Here is a 16,331-nt window from a genome sequence, read left to right as displayed (position 1 = left end):
TGTCAGTGCATGCATTACCTGGACACTGGATCCTTGGGTGAGGCCGCTTAGCTCCCTCCACGTCACATCTGAGCCTCCTACGCCCACCATGTCCCTCACCGCTACCTGGAAACACTCCTGGATGACTCGTACTTCCAGTGGTTAAGGAAGTGCCCTAACACCTCTTCCTTACCGATTTATTTCTGGATATGGCTGGGTAATGTGTGGTACGTGGGGGCGCGCATCATCCACCCACTTAGTGTACTGGTACCCTGTTTTTAGGGTAGCTCTACATCGAGTGGCAAGCCAAATGATTTCCAATAAACCACGAAATCATTTACAATGTTGGGTGGTAACCTTATAACCAACCAACACGTGTTCCCTACGTGACAGGAAGTGGGATTGGGGAGTGTTAGTGCCCCTCCCCAGAAAACAAATAACTAAAAATAAGAACAAGAAGCCTCAGACCAGGACTGACCAAAAGATGACGACTAAGATCCGTACAAAGGACATGATACGGATGGCGACCTGGAATGTAAGTGGTGCAAATGATGAGGTGAAAGAGAGAGAGATTGTCCAGGTGCCTGAGGGTGCGAAAGTGGATGTATGTGGATTAACTGAAACTAAATGGTGAGGTGAGTGTGTGAGAATGGGAGTATGGATGGGGAATATGTACAGGAGTAGGTGAGAATGAGAGGGCAAAAGAAGGAGTGTGTATTGTTGTGAGTAACAGATGGAAGGAGAATATAAAAGAGTATGGCTCAGTTGAGTCAAGGATTGTGTGGATAAGATTGAAAGTTGGACTACAAATGTGGGCGATTTTGTGTGTGTATGCGCCAACGCAAGATCGTGCAAGCAGAGTGAGAGAAGAGTTCTGGACAAATGTGGAAGTGTGCATGGAAAAGTTTGAAAGGAATGAGAGAGTGTTTTTGATTGGTGATATGAATGGTATAGTAGGGAATGTGAAGGTGGATGGAGTAGTTGGTGAGTGGGGTGTGCCTGATGAGATATATGAGAATGGCAGTGCTTTAGTGGACGTTTGTGCCAGGAAGGGGTTGGTGATAGCCAATACCCTCTTCAGGCACAAGCTGTTCCACAGGTACACATGGCGAGTGATGAGAAGGATGGGTGGTGAACTGAATGAAAGGAAAGCAATGATTGATTATGTGTGTGTGGATGAAAGGATGTGGAGATGTGTAATGGATGCAAGAGCATACAGAGACTGGGGAAGTGGACTTTCTGACCACCACCAAGTGGTGGTCAGAATCATGGTCCAAATAAAATGGAGAAATAGAAGAAGGGAAGGACGGGAGGAAGGAGTAGATGTGAGGAGAGTGGGAAAGTTACAAGAGGATGAGAAAAAGGCAGAATATAACAGAGAAGTGGAGGAACGATTGGGTAAATATGAATTGGAGCAGATGGGGGACGTGGAAGGTGTGTGCAAGATATTCACAGAGGAAATATGTGCAGCATGTGAGGTGGTGTGTGGGGTGAAAAGAAGACGAAAAGGGGTGCTGGTGGAATGAAGAGGTGAGACAGGCTGTGGCACAAAAGAAGAAAGTATATAATGAATGGATGAGAAATAGGGGCGTGGAAGAAATTGAGAGACGGAAGAGAGAGTTATATGTAGAAAGGAAGAGACAGGTGAAAAGATTAGTAAGAGAGAGTAAGAAGAGAGTGAATGTGGAATTTGGAAGGAATTTGAGTGTAAAATGGAGGGAATGTAAGAAAATGTCCTGGAAAGAGGTAAAGAGAGTCAGACAGGGTGGCAATGAAGTTAGTAGGGGAGTGAAAGATAAAAATGGTAGATTACTAGTTGAGAAAGGAGAAAAGATGAGCAGATGGAGAGAAGACTTTAATGAATTGTTGAACATAGAGAATAAAAGTAATGCGAATATAAATGGCTGGGTAATGGCTGGGAGAAGAAGGGAGGTAAGAAGACTGGAAGGAATCAGTAGGATGGAAGTTGTGGAAGCATTGAAGAAAGTCAAAATGGAGAAAGCCCCAGGAATTAATGGAGTGTGTGGTGAAATGCTGAAGCATGGGGGAGAGATAGTAGTAGAATGAATGTGGAAGATGTGCAGATTGGCCTGGGAGGAAGGTAAAGTCCCGGATGATTGGAAGTCAGGTATAATTATTCCCCTGTACAAAGGGAAAGGGGAAAAAGAAGTGTGTGGTAATCATACGGGCATTTGTCTTCTTAGTGTAATAGGAAAAGTATACAGTAGGATACGTATTGACAGAGTTAGGGAAATAACAGAGAAATTAGTCGGAGAAGAACAGGGATGCTTTAGGAAGGGAAAAAGTTGTGTAGATCAGATATTCATTCTTAGATTTTTAGTGGAAAAGTGTCTAGAGAAGGGAAAGAAGTTGTATACGGCCTTCATGGATTTGGAGAAAGCATATGACAGGGTGGATAGACAAGGATTGTGGAAAGTATTAAGATTATATGGAGTAGATGGGAAGTTGTTGAATGCTGTGAAGAGTATGTATGAGGGTGCTAAGGCTGCAGTGAATGTGGATAGTGAACTGAGTGATTTTTTCTATTTGAAGGTTGAGTTGAAACAGGGATGTGTCATGTCTCCATGGTTGTTCAATCTGTATATGGATGTGGTTATAAAAGAGATACAAGGTAGGGCAGTGGATGTTGGAGTGGCCCTAATGAGAGAGGGCAGTGTTTGGAAACTTCCTGTACAGTACTGTTGTTTGCAGATGATACTGTGTTGTTAAGTGAAGACGAAGGGGAGCTGCAAGGCTTGGTGGATGAGTTTGGAAGAGTGTGTAAGAAACGGAATCTAAAGATGAATGTAGGGAAGAGTAAAGTAATGGTCTTGGGTAGAGTTGAAGTCTGTGAATGTACAGTGAGGTTGGATGATGAGGAAGTGGAAAATATAAGTACGTTTAAGTACTTGGGTAGTGTGATGAGTAATGATGGAAGTTTGGAAGGGTACAGCAAGGAAGAAAGGTTGCTGATTCCTTGGAGGCAGTGATAAGAAATAGGAAAGTGAACATGGAAGTGAAAAAGTTATTACATGACAGTTTTGTGATACCGACTCTGACGAATGGAAGTGAAGCTTGGACGTTGTTGGAAGGACACAAGTCAAGAGTGAGAGCAGTGTAAATGAGTTATTTGAGAGGAGCCTGTGGAGTCACATGGAGAGACAGACTGACATGAGGATGTGAAGGAGCGTTGTGGTGTGGATGTGGATGTGATAGGAAGCATTCGGAGAAACACACTGAGGTGGTTTGGCCATGTGAAGAGGATGGAGAGTGAAAGACTGACGAGGAGAGTGTATGTGAGTGAGGTGGAGGGGGAGAGAGGGAGGGGAAGGCCGAGGATGAGATGGAGGGATGGAGTGGAGAGGTATATGAGAAAGGGGTATGTGAACTGGGAGCAAGGCAGTGAAATGGCAGGGGACAGAGTGACTTGGAGGCTATTTGTTTGTGGCCACCCCGTATTAGGGATTAAGGCGTCTGGCAATAGATAGATAGACCTTAATTATGCACAATATGGTGATATTAGAATGATTTAAGTAACACAGAAAAGGGCCGTAAGAAGTAATAAGCAAAATAAATCGCTTAGAATGAGATATAAGGAAGCTTGCATAACTGACGAAATGTGGACCCATATCTCACTTACAGCCTCACTTAAGCCTCATTACTACCTCACTTACTACCTCATTTACAACCTAACTAACAACCTCACTTAGTATCTCACTTACTACCTCACTTACAACCTCACGTACACTATCACTCTGAACCTCACTTACAACCTCACTTACCACATCGCTTACGACCTCAGTTACCTCACTTACAACCTCACTTACCACCTCGCTTACAACCTAACTTACAACCTCACTTACAACCTCACTCACATCGCTTACTACCTCGCTTACGACCTCACTTAAAACCTCACTTACAACCACACTTACTACCCCATACTCTGCTCACAGTAACTTTGCCTCTCTCTCTCTCTCCCTCTCCAGTGCTGAGCTACAACTAAAGATTAACACTAGATATTGTGCTAGTCACGAAGAAGAGCTACGGAAAGGATGTAGAGCTGCATTTTATTATATTCTGCCCTACAGCTACGGAAATTGGCTATAAAAGGACAAAAATTTCAGCCAAGTTGAAGAAACCAAGTATATAGCAACATAACAGAGAGAGACTGACAGACAAAAAACCGTATTCCATACTTCAAACAGCATAACAGGAGGTAAATTCGATGCACCTTAGTTATGACGCAGGAAAAAGTCTCCTTGGTTACTGTTGCAATTGACTCTCCAATCTGACTACACCTGACCATCAACTGAACTGAAAGAGGTTAGGGATCTTTATCAGATTAAAAGTTCTATAGAATTTCGTTTTTTCTTGGATTTCAAGGAGAGACAAAAACTGGGGTGGTTTGAAGGAGTATATTATCAGAACTGTACTCTTTTCAATTTAACTTGGCCTAAAATCAACGCCTCTCCATTTTGCGCTATGCCACTTAACTCTTTTCCTGAGTTCCCTTATCTGTCTCGCTTCCATTGTGCTGCCTCCTCGCCTGGTCACTATACTCTTTTCAAAAAAACTTGGCTAAAAATTGACACCTCTCCACCTTTCGCTAAGCTACTTAACTATTTTCCTATGTATCTGTCTATCTTACGCCTTAATCCCGTAAGGGGTGGCCACAAACAAATCACCTCCATGTTGCCCTGACTCCCGCCATTTCCCTGCCCTCCCCACAGCTCACACATCCCTCTCTTATATACCTCTCCACTCCATCTGTTTTCCTAAGTTCCTTTATCTGTTTCGTCTACCTGGTGCTGCCTCCTCACCTGGTCATTCTTGGCGGAGTAGAAGGTGTAGTGGAGGACGACACCTGTGGAGGGTCGAGGGGGAGACCAGGTAACCAGCACCGTCGTTGGCCCCGTCACCACCGCCCGTATGGCTTCAGGAGGACCAGGTACTGAAGCAAAGATAGTACTCTCTGATGGGCAATATAAAGCACATCTATAAATAAAAATGAAAACTAAAAGGAAAAAATTCCAATGGGCCAGGCATGAAGACAAAGAAATTACTCTCTCTGATGGGTAATATGAAACACATCTATAAATAAAATGGAAATGAAAAGACACAAGAAAAAATGTTAGGATGGTCATGCATGTGGCGTCAGGATTCCGAGGGCTTGAATGGTGAGTGAGTGAGTGAGTCGCCCATATCACCGGACACTGAAGAAAAGCAAAGACATGATGAATGATGAATGAATGGTAGTCAATAACCCATTACAAATTCTTTCTCATAAAAAATATCGATAAAATATATGCAGATGGTCATTATTGCAAGGTAGAGTCAGGATTCCAAGGGCTTGAATGGTGAGTGAATGAGTGTGCGACCCATTTCACTGGATGTGCTGTTGATTAGCTCCTTCTCTAGCTCGTTATCTTTTTCTGTCTTTGCTTTCTGAACCCCGATTTACCCCATCCTTATGTGGGAAAAGGAGGTTGGGATGATGATGGTGATGATGATGATGATGACTGACTGACTGACCGAATGCATGAATGAATGAATGAATAAATGAAGGTGGGCAATACTACTGTAAACAAAGAAGCCATGTATTAATGCTCCTCACGGGCAACTGATCAACACCGCCTAAAAACGGTGAATCAAGTCAGAGAAATATAAATCCGAGGCAGATAATTACTGATGTCATTTCTGCACTGGCCATCAATTGTCACTACTCATGTAGAACACCTATACTCTCTCCACTTTATCTTCGTCTAGAATTGGTCAGATATCCTTACTCAATGCTGAGAGAGAGAGAGAGAGAGAGAGAGAGAGAGAGAGAGAGAGAAGGATGCGGAGCGACGTATTGTGTTATTTAGCAAGGAGGACTGCCAATGGACGAACAATGTCGCCAGGTTAAGGTGAACAGACTGTAGCTCTGATTCGCCTTTCCTTCCTGAGTGTGGCTGGATATCATAGCAAACTGGCTGAGAATATACAAGTGGGAATCTAAGACATGGATCGCTATGCTCGTCGATTAAGGAAGTTCTCTAATAACTTTTCCTAAGCGATTTAGTTTGCTTATTACACCTTACTGTTCTTTTCTGTGTTATATAAATCCATCAAACATCGCCATATTCTGCATTAATAACGTGCAAAAGGATATTAACTAGCCATATTTGAAAATAAAGCGCTGAGGAAGAGGTGTTAGGGAACTTCCTTATCCGACAAGAATACTAGCCATGCCCAACATATAGCTACCTAAAAATCCTTCTTCAGAGTAGGAAGGCAGAGTAAGAATGAATCGCTTACGTAAAATAGCAGCGTACTCACTCCTAATAACTGCAATATTATTTTCCTTGAGGGACGTATCGTAGGTGACAGTAGGGTTCGTAACATCTTCCTCTTGGTGACTAATTTTGACTATTAGAGCTTAGAATTAAATCAGTGGCAAACAAGAGGATATGGGAGTGTACGAGGGAGAATAAATCGTCAGGGAAATGGTGTTGCGATAAGCCAACCTAAAATACGACCCTGAAATTCAACATTAGACCCTAAGTTGTAAAGTGGTAGGTTCGATCCCTTAGTAGCTTCCTAACACATTCCTTGGCGATTTATTTTGCTTATTACACCTTACTGTTTATTCTTCTGCGTGTCTTTGGTTCAGAGTATGATGATATTAGACAGACATAAAATAAATCAAATTTGAGAGAATGCAGGTATAATCTGCAAACATAAATCGCTAAGGAATAAGCCCTACGAGGTCTCCCATGCAATCCAGTACAGAAGCCCAAAATGCTCGATCTCTACCATCATCCTCGGTGCGACAGAAGACCGGGTAGTTTGGGGCGCTGTACCCGACGTCGTTGAAGGCCGTGACGGTGACGCTGACGTTGGCTGAGGGCGGCAGGGAGTCCAGGTTCTTCTCCAGGTTGGTCGTGTTCACCTGCCACGCCCTACCTGGTGACCGGAAGGCGCAGGTGTGAGTAGGCAGGGGTGGTGGGAGGCACTATGGTTCTGTGTGTGGGGGTGGGTGGGGGTGGGGGGGTTAGGGAGAGGGTGGGTGGATGTCCTATGGTTCTCGGTGTGTGTAATGTGTTAGGGCTGGGGATATGTAGGGAATGTGTGTGTGTGTGTGTGTGTGTGTGTGTGTGTGTGTGTGTGTGTGGGGTTATCGTGTGTGTGTGTGTGTGTGTGTGTGTGTGTGTGTGTGTGTGTGTGTGTGTGTGTGTGTGTGTGTGTGTGTGTCTGTGTGGTTAGGGAGAGGGTGGGTGGATGTCCTATGGTTCTCGGTGTGTGTAATGTGTTAGGGCTGGGGATATGAAGGGAGTGTGTGTGTGTGTGTGTGTGTGTGTGTGTGTGTGTGTGTGTGTGTGTGTGTAGATAGATGGACTGATAGTTGGAGAGATAGATAAACTGTGTGTGTAGATAGATGGACAGAGAGAGAGAGAGAGAGAGAGAGAGAGAGAGAGAGGGTTGAGGTGGAGACGTATGTGAATGGTGATGGTGTGGGCTGGAGGGAGGGCAGCCTGAAGACGGGGGACAAGGTGACATGTAGGGGCTCTGTTTGTGGCCACCCCCTTCAGGATGAAGGCGTCTGACTACAGGTAGATTGATAGATAAATAAATAAGTAGATAAATACAAAGATAGATAGACAGGTATACGTACATACATGTATACATACCGTACTGACAGACAGACAGACAGACACAAATAGATAGATAAACAGGCAGACAGATAGACAGAGAAAGAAACAGCTAGACAGACATAAAGCCCATCACTTACTGTTGGCATGGGCGTGGGCGTAGGAGGTGGGCGTGGCTGTGATGGTATATCCGGCCACCGCAGCGTGGGCGCAGGTGGTGGGCGGGGGCGACCACCACACCCGCACCCCACCACGCCCAGACCCGCGGCACGACACTCCGGCAGGTGGACACGACGGGGCTGAAGTACCGGGGAAACATTACAATATTTTCCATTTCCAATGACGTTTTTTGTTATAGTTCTTGCATATTATTTTGGCCCAGACGCTCGTCCTTTAGCAGGTTATTTCTCCATCCATCTACCTATCTATAGCCAGACGCCATAATCCCATGAAGGGTGGCCGTTTGACTCTGAATTAGTTGTTTTACGGGGAGGGGCACTAACCCTCCGCCAACCCACTTGTTGACACGTAGGAAACACGTATGGGTTCAGTGGCATAAACAGACATTGCCACGGCTCTTCACCCTTCTCATAACACTTCCTTGCGACTAACATAATAATCTAGTGTTAATAAAAGACACTGTTTCGGGGCTACACCCTCCCATAACACTTCTTCGTGACAAACACACCAATCTAGTGTTCATCTGTTACTACAAATCGGCATTCAAGATAGAGAGATTGCAATTTTAGGGGAAGGTAGAGTAAAACGAGTATGGACGATGTTACTAAGAACTCTCCAATCGTGAGGGAGGCAAAATAACCAGGTAGATTATTAAGTAAGGGGGAACCAAGACTTGAAATTATTGGAACTTGAATTTGGCTCTTATTTTTTATTAATTATTATTATTATTATTTTGTAGGGAATAATCTTACGGGTTCTGGCCTAGGCTTCCTTCTTCCTTGCATTAAAAAAAAAAAGGATAACGAAAAGAGCCTCGGGTACAGTATGCTTGACTGGAGAGTGGGCATGGAGGTCTACGGATTCCATGGTACTAGTCCTAGCAGCTCTCTTGCCCTTTACCTGTAGTGAGTGTCTGTATGCTAATTCAAGTCCTTCGTACAGTAAGCCGGCATAATATACACAACTCTCTCTTCTTGCACAAAATATTAATTCTCTCTCCTTGTACAAAACGCTAACAGTGACAGGCTTTGGCATTCAGGTGTCCCAGGTTTCTCTTCAGTATATTAAGCAGTTTGGCCTGAAAAACTATACTCCTTTTACTCGAACTTGACCCAAAATTGCCATCCATCCAACTTGAATGCTGAGTTGTAAGAAAAGACTGACACTAGATTTTTATGCTAGTCACAAAGAAGTGCCATGGAAAGTATGAAGAGCGGTAACACTATTTCTGCCACAGAGCTACGTGAAATAAGCTGCAAAAGGACGAAAATCTGGGCCAAGTTAAGCTGAAAGGAGTATAGTGAATAACATAGTAGGTAGTTCACAGCTAAAGGGTTAAGGATTCGCCCACTTGCCAACCGCATCGTCATTTCCTTAGCTATTTAATCTGGACAGTGCTCCTCAGAATCATTTTGTATATCTGCAAACAATGGTGAAATTAAAACGATATAAATAGCATTGAAGATAATATCAAGATGTAATATGCAACATAAATTCCTAAGGAAGAGGTGCTACGAAGCTTCAAATGAAATCTACAATAAATTAAGACTCTCAACAAAAAGTAGCGATTATGAAAGTGGTCTCAAACCCATTCCAAAACTGATATATACTCTGGCATAGCTCACACCCTTCCACCTCTCCCTCCACTCCCTTGCTCTATCTCCATCATCTAATACACTATACTGTAGTTCTGGCCGTGTGTGTGTGTGTGTGTGTGTGTGTGTGTGTGTGTGTGTGTGTGTGTGTAGCCGAAACTGAGAAAAGGAAGCTTGGCAAGATGGTTACAACTGAGTCACAGATGGGCCCGTTCCAATTTCATGTCGATTGAAAGTTTGTAAAAAGGTGTTTTGAACCTTAACTGTTCCCGCTGGTTTTACAGTAAGAGGAATGCGTCTGGGATTCTGGCAGCTCAGCACTTACTTGCAACTATAACTCTAATTTGGACTGGACTATAATGACAGGTGATGGAGAGTGAGGGAGTGTGGGCAGGTGTGGAAGGATGTGAGACGTGGCCAGGTGTACAGTGCTTCTAATCTGGAGTGTGCCCTGGGATGCCACTCACCGTCATGGCTGGTGGAGTCAACTATCCTTGGTGAGGACAGTGGGCCTGGTCCCGCCCTGGTGAAGGCTCGCACTGCCACCTCGTACAGCGTGGCGGGTGTCAGGCCTCTCACCTCGTACTGCTCAACGCCACCTGATTCTGGGCAGCAGGGACCTTTTTAGAACTTGTGTGCCATTACTACTACTACTACTACTACCACGTCTGCTGCTACTGCTGTCATTAAGTGGTAGTCCTGGGCACCTACCATCCATTAGCTTTATGTAGTGCTACCTTCAGGTGACAACAGTGAATGACAAGCCCAGTGGTTTCTTGTATCAGAGGAAACCACTTACTATGCTGACGGGTAACCACATAACCAGAAGGACACCTGGTGGTCTAGTGGGTTAGGGCTTTCCAACCAGATGTGGTCCATCCAATGGGTAGACGGGGTTTATTGCTCACGTAATACTTTACTACTTTCCTCTTTCTCTTTATTTTCTGGATCCTACCTCATCTCATTCTCATGCGAGAGAAAGGCCACGATGATGATGGTTTTCCAGTGCATCTACGGATCCTGAAAGCAGATGCATTTGCTGGTTCGTATAATAAGTATCTTTCGGTAACATTTATTACGTACTAGCCGAAAAAGTCCGCCCTCCGGGCAGACTTTTTCGGCTAGCTCCTGCGGAGAGCTGATTGGGCCTTCGGCCAATATACCTAATGTAGTTATGTAAGAAAGTCACAACTTAATTTTATTAAAAGTTTGATAGACTTAAAAATTTGAACCTAAAGTTTAACATGGGTTACAAAAAAATATTGATGTGGAAAATTCAACTATGAAATACGTAAAAAAAAAAAAAATCAACATACAATTAATCCTAATATATTATATACCAAAACACTCCCTGGATCATACTGATTCAGAATATATATCATATGTGGGGGTAGGCCCTAAAGGAGCCGAGTTTATAGGTAACAAACATACAAACATTCGTCTTTATTATTACTGATATGACAGGTGAAGAGAAACACATCTATAAAGGAAAATGTACCCGTCCTCCATATGAATAAATATGAATATATATATATATATATATATATATTAATATATGTCTCTCTCTCTCTCTCTCTCTCTCTCTCTCTCTTTATATATATATATATATATATAAATGATTAGACGTGTGAGGTAGAGCCAGGATCCGAGGGGCGTTAATGGTGTTTGAATGATTACCTGTCCTTGTCACTGGACATGTCGTTGATACTTTTTCCTGCTTTCACTTTCCTTGTTTTATGGGCCCATCTTACCCGATCCTTAGGTGGGTCAAAGAGCTCAGGATCATGAAGATAATGGTAATGATGATGATGATGATCATGATGATCACCATCATCATGGATTATTATATATTTTGCTCATAACTGAGGTTCCCGTCGATGTATTTTAAAGAAAAGTATGCTGTATTTCAGTCAGACCTGTAATGTGTGTGGCAGACCTGTGACTGGCCTGCTGATGTATATAATGTGTGTGGCAGACCTGTGACTGGCCTGCTGATGTATATAATGTGTGTGGCAGACCTGTGATGATGTGTGTGGCAGACCTGTGACTGGCCTGGTGATGTATATAATGTGTGTGGCAGATACTGGTCTGGTGATGTATATAATGTGTGTGGCAGACCTGTGACCTGTGACTGGCCTGCTGATGTATAGAATGTGTGTGGCAGACCTGTGACTGGCCTGCTGATGTATATAATGGCAGACCTGTGACTGGGCTACCTGTGATGATGGTGTGGCAGACCTGTGACTGGCCTGGTGATGTATATAATGTGTGTGGCAGACCTGTGACTGGCCTGGTGATGTATATAATGTGTGTGGCAGACCTGTGACTGGCCTGGTGATGTATATAATGTGTGTGGCAGACCTGTGACTGGCCTGGTGATGTATATAATGTGTGTGGCAGACCTGTGACTGGCCTGGTGATGTATATAATGTGTGTGGCAGACCTGTGACTGGCCTGGTGATGTATATAATGTGTGTGGCAGACCTGTGACTGGCCTGGTGATGTATATAATGTGTGTGGCAGACCTGTGACTGGCCTGGTGATGTATATAATGTGTGTGGCAGACCTGTGACTGGCCTGCTGATGTATATAATGTGTGTGGCAGACCTGTGACTGGCCTGGTGATGTATATAATGTGTGTGGCAGACCTGTGACTGGCCTGGTGATGTATATAATGTGTGTGGCAGACCTGTGACTGGCCTGCTGATGTATATAATGTGTGTGGCAGACCTGTGACTGGCCTGCTGATGTATATAATGTGTCCCTGGAGGTTCTGGCGCCTGACTGCGATGGTGTAGCCTCTCAGGGTGCCGTGGGTGAGGAGGGGGTCAGGGGCGCTCCAGGTCACCAGCAGGGAGTGAGGACCCCCCGCGGCCACACGAACGTCCCGAGGCGCCCCTGAAGGTGCTGGAAGAAAAAACACATTTGAGCAGAGGCAGAATGTGTCCTTAGACCTTATTATCAAAACAGTGAGGGCAAACGTGTCGACAAGCCAGAACATTTTGACAATTATTTATAGACCACCTGTGATTCTTACACGTCATTAGCCTGCATCCCACGTTTCAGAGCACAGTCTGCCGATCTGACTCAACCCACGCAAGTCAAGGAGTAGGTGAAAGCCTTACCCTCTAATCCGAGATGTGAAGAGATTATCTTCAGCTGAATGCAATTCATTGGTGGCAGCAAGAATTAATAATGAAACAGATTAGTGAAGGAGTCAAGAGAGGCAATCAGCTCATAATTTTAGACCCAATCTATCCTACAACACAACCAGAAATACTCTAATTTACACTTACACCCCTATCTGTATACTTGAATGGACGAAGCCTGGCCCAAGAGAGATGCAAATATTGTCCGCCAGTCTGACCGGCACGAGGATTAAACACAGGACTCACGGGTTATGCCTAGTCGCGAGCTGGACGTGTTAATCAAGACACCACCGGCTTCTGTGTTTTAGAAATCAGAGGAAAATGAAAGTGTAATTAATTTTCGCAGTTTCACACCAAAAAGTGATCTAGTAAGCGAAGTCTAGGACACGTATCCTCATGGGTTATGGAAACTCCCTAACACCTCCTCCTTAGCGATGTAGTTTCGGATATAATTGAATCATTCCTTTTTTTACGTTATTTATGCAGGGTATGGTGATAGTGGAAGGATTTATGTAACACAGAAGATTAAGTTTAGGGGTAAGAAACAAGCTAAATCTCATAGGAAAAGGTGTTAGGGAATTTAACCAACTAGAATGCGGGCTTAAGCTTTCCCAGTAGTGTAGAGTGTGATTCATTCTATTTTGTTAACAATTTCCACGGCAAGTGGGTCTCAGTTTACCCTTATCTTATCTAATCTAGACATAGTAACCTTCCAGTCCTAACCTAATGCCCTTATCAGAGTCATATAACACCTAATTCCTAACTTAGTGTTGGTATTAAGGGTTGGTAATGAGGTTGGTAATGTGCTGTGACAATAAAATGCTCTGCCCAGATTGTAAACCAGGATACTGTGTCAGACTGTGTAAATACTGTATAACTTTCTTGGCCAAAAAGCCTTGTACTCTACTTCTTATTCTTGTTCTTATGGCGCCTGGTGGTTTAGTGGGTAATTAAGGCGCTCAAATCGGATTGAGCTTGTGCAGGTTTATATCCAAGGGATGGTTGGAGTTTACTGATCACGTAATGCCACTCAGGGATGAGTGAGGCTGTGTCAAGACCAACGTGTCTAGCCCCGGGCTTATACGCTCCTCATGGGGCAACGAAGGATTAGATGATGAATGAATGGATGAATGACTGTTCTTATTATTCCCTTTGTGGCACAGTGACGGCCCATTGCTGTCATGCTAACCTTCCTCGGTGGTGTGACGTTACAGGTGGGTGTGGTCTGTAAGAGGGCTTCCAGGTAATTTAGGTAAATAGGCGCCACACCACTGTACAGTACTCAGGGTAACGAGAGTGTAAAATCCTGCACCAACCCTCCTTGTTAGTGTTAAGTGTTTGTGGGTGGTACTGTGAGACGTGCAGGTCAATGTTATATCCATTAAACTCTTAAATCCGAATGAAGTCCTTTATAATTTCCCTTGCTGCTGCCTTACGATTTCCTTTAACGTGGGAAAAGGCTCTTGAACTGAAGGAGATGTATCATGGCTTTATTGAACCCATCCAATTCCAAAATCCTACCCCACGCTGATTAAACTCGTCAGAAATGGTAGGATAAAGTATGAAAGATCTCCTAGTCCAGTGGGGTTAAGGAGGGATTAAGTGTTTCTAGGCAATCGGAAGAAAGCCTAGGTACCCCCTTGGCATTACATACTGGTAAGGTAGAAACAGTAAAATTCTAAACTGCCTAAGTCGTGGTGAAGAGGCGTGTGGGTGATGGCTGTTTGAGGGTGTCCAGACGATGAATAGGTGAGTAGATAGAGGATTTTTTTTTTTTATGTGTCCGACTCTGGGCATAGGCTTCACAGCCTGCTCTCAAGGCCTAGTAGTCCTCCTAATGCCATACACCTCTACATGTCACCACTTCGGCGCTAACACCCACCGTCCATATTGAATACATGCTTGGGCTGTCTCATACAGGACTGATGTATTGGTATTAGCGGGGGTATTTTTACATGTCGACGGGTCTTCTGGTAGATCAGTAAAGTCTGATTTTATGAAATTCAAATCCATAAACTGTTCCCTGCCCCAGCGGGGATTTGAACCTGGGTCCGGTACGACTGCAGGCCACCTCTCTACCGATTGACCCACCGCCTCCTCTGGAGAGTGAAAGACTAACGAGGAGAGTGTATGTGAGTGACGTGGAGGAGAGGAGAGGGAGGGGGAGGCCGAGGATGAGATGGAGGGATGGAATGGAGAGGTACGAGTATGGGAGAGAGGGGGGGCTGGGGAGGGAAGTGAAATGGCTAGGGGCAGGGGGACATTGAGGCGATTTGTTTGTGGCCATCCCTTACGGGATTAAGGCGTCTGGCAATAGATAGATAGATAGAATAAATGAATAAATAAAAGACGAATGCACCCCTTCCATTATATACTGATGATAGAAATATGCTACTTTTACATTAACATGGCCCAGATTTATGTCATTTTGTGCCTCATGTAGCTCAGTGATAGAAAAAGACAGTACTGCAGCTGCACATCCTTTCTGTAACACTTCTTCGTGACTAGCAGCCTGTCCTAGTGTTACACTATTGTTGCAACCCAGCAGTCAAGATGGAGAGGTGGTAAATTATAGGCCAAGTTAGAGTAAAATGGGTATAGTAAAATCCTGCACTAATTTTCCTCGTTGGTGGTGACAAAGATGCACGTGGGTGATGATTGTGAGAGAGTTCCAGGAAAAAAAAAATGACAGTAAAAATGAATACGCCCTGAAATTGTATAGTGTCTGAAAGGAACGGCCAAGTAAAATGATCCCCTCACCTTCCTTTGTGGTGGTGGAGATGCGTGTGGGTGATGAGAGAGTTAAACGAAAAAAACAAAAAAAAAAACAATAAAAATTAATACACCCTGGAATTGTGGTGTCTGAATGGGAAGGGCTAAGTCAAATGATGGCCTCACCTTCCTCTGTGGTGGTGAAGATCCGTGTGGGTGATGGCTGTGATACTCCGAGGTCGTTGTGTGCCATTAGTCTGACCATATAGGTGTGGTGTGGGGCCAGGCCTGTCAGCACGTGGGATGCCGTCCACTGCCCTACACTCACATTGCGACCGTGGCCAGACCACGACTCCTCCTTCACCCCTGCAGCACGGGGAGGCGAGCATAGTATTTACCCAGCACGTTAAACATAGCATAGCATAGCACAGCATAGCATAAAATAACATAGCATAGCATACCATAGGATTACATAGCATACAACCACCCTTACCTTCATACTCAAAACAACCCACCCTTATCAGTATACTCAGAACTACCCCTCCTTATTCTCAAAACAAACCCCCTTGTCCTTATATTAAAAATGACCCATCCTGACCCTTATACTCAAAACAACCAACCCTTACCCTTATACTTAGAACGACCCCCTTATCCTTATGCTCAGAACGACCCCTCATACCCTTATACTGTATGGTGACCGCGGCGGGCTGAGGCAGAGTCCACGACACCACCGCTGACCTGCTGGTGACCTCGCTGACCGTCACGCCAGAAGGGGCAGTGGGCGGCTCTAGCAGGGGTGATAGGAACGTGAGGTGGTATGGGTATAGTGCTATTTGGTATGGTGTTAAATGGTATAGTGTTATTTTGTATACAGACGTTGGATTTGGCTCTGTGTTATCTTGTTTTTGTTTTTTCTTGGCGGGAACAATCTTATGGGCTTCTGGCCTTTGGTTCCTTTTTCCTTCCATAACAAAAAAAAAAGTAAAGTGGAATCCAGAATAGTATTTAATAGTGTAGTGACAATAGGTACGGTGATAATAGATTCAGTGATAATAGGTATAATGATAAAATGTTTAGTGATC

At 44.2% G+C, this 16,331-nt stretch overlaps 1 pseudogene; it reads right to left on the bottom strand.

The window, feature by feature from the left end:
* LOC145407427 (cell adhesion molecule Dscam2-like) overlaps positions 1–16,331 on the bottom strand; it is a 78,220-nt pseudogene that overhangs the window by 45,645 nt on the left and 16,244 nt on the right.

The sequence above is a fragment of the Coenobita brevimanus genome, chromosome 73, assembly GCF_032717465.1.
Source record: "Coenobita brevimanus isolate Jiangsu-jjx chromosome 73, ASM3271746v2, whole genome shotgun sequence".
Lineage (NCBI taxonomy): Eukaryota > Metazoa > Arthropoda > Malacostraca > Decapoda > Coenobitidae > Coenobita > Coenobita brevimanus.
Note: the sequence above shows the minus strand (reverse complement) of the source record. Positions and strands in the feature narration are given on the sequence as shown.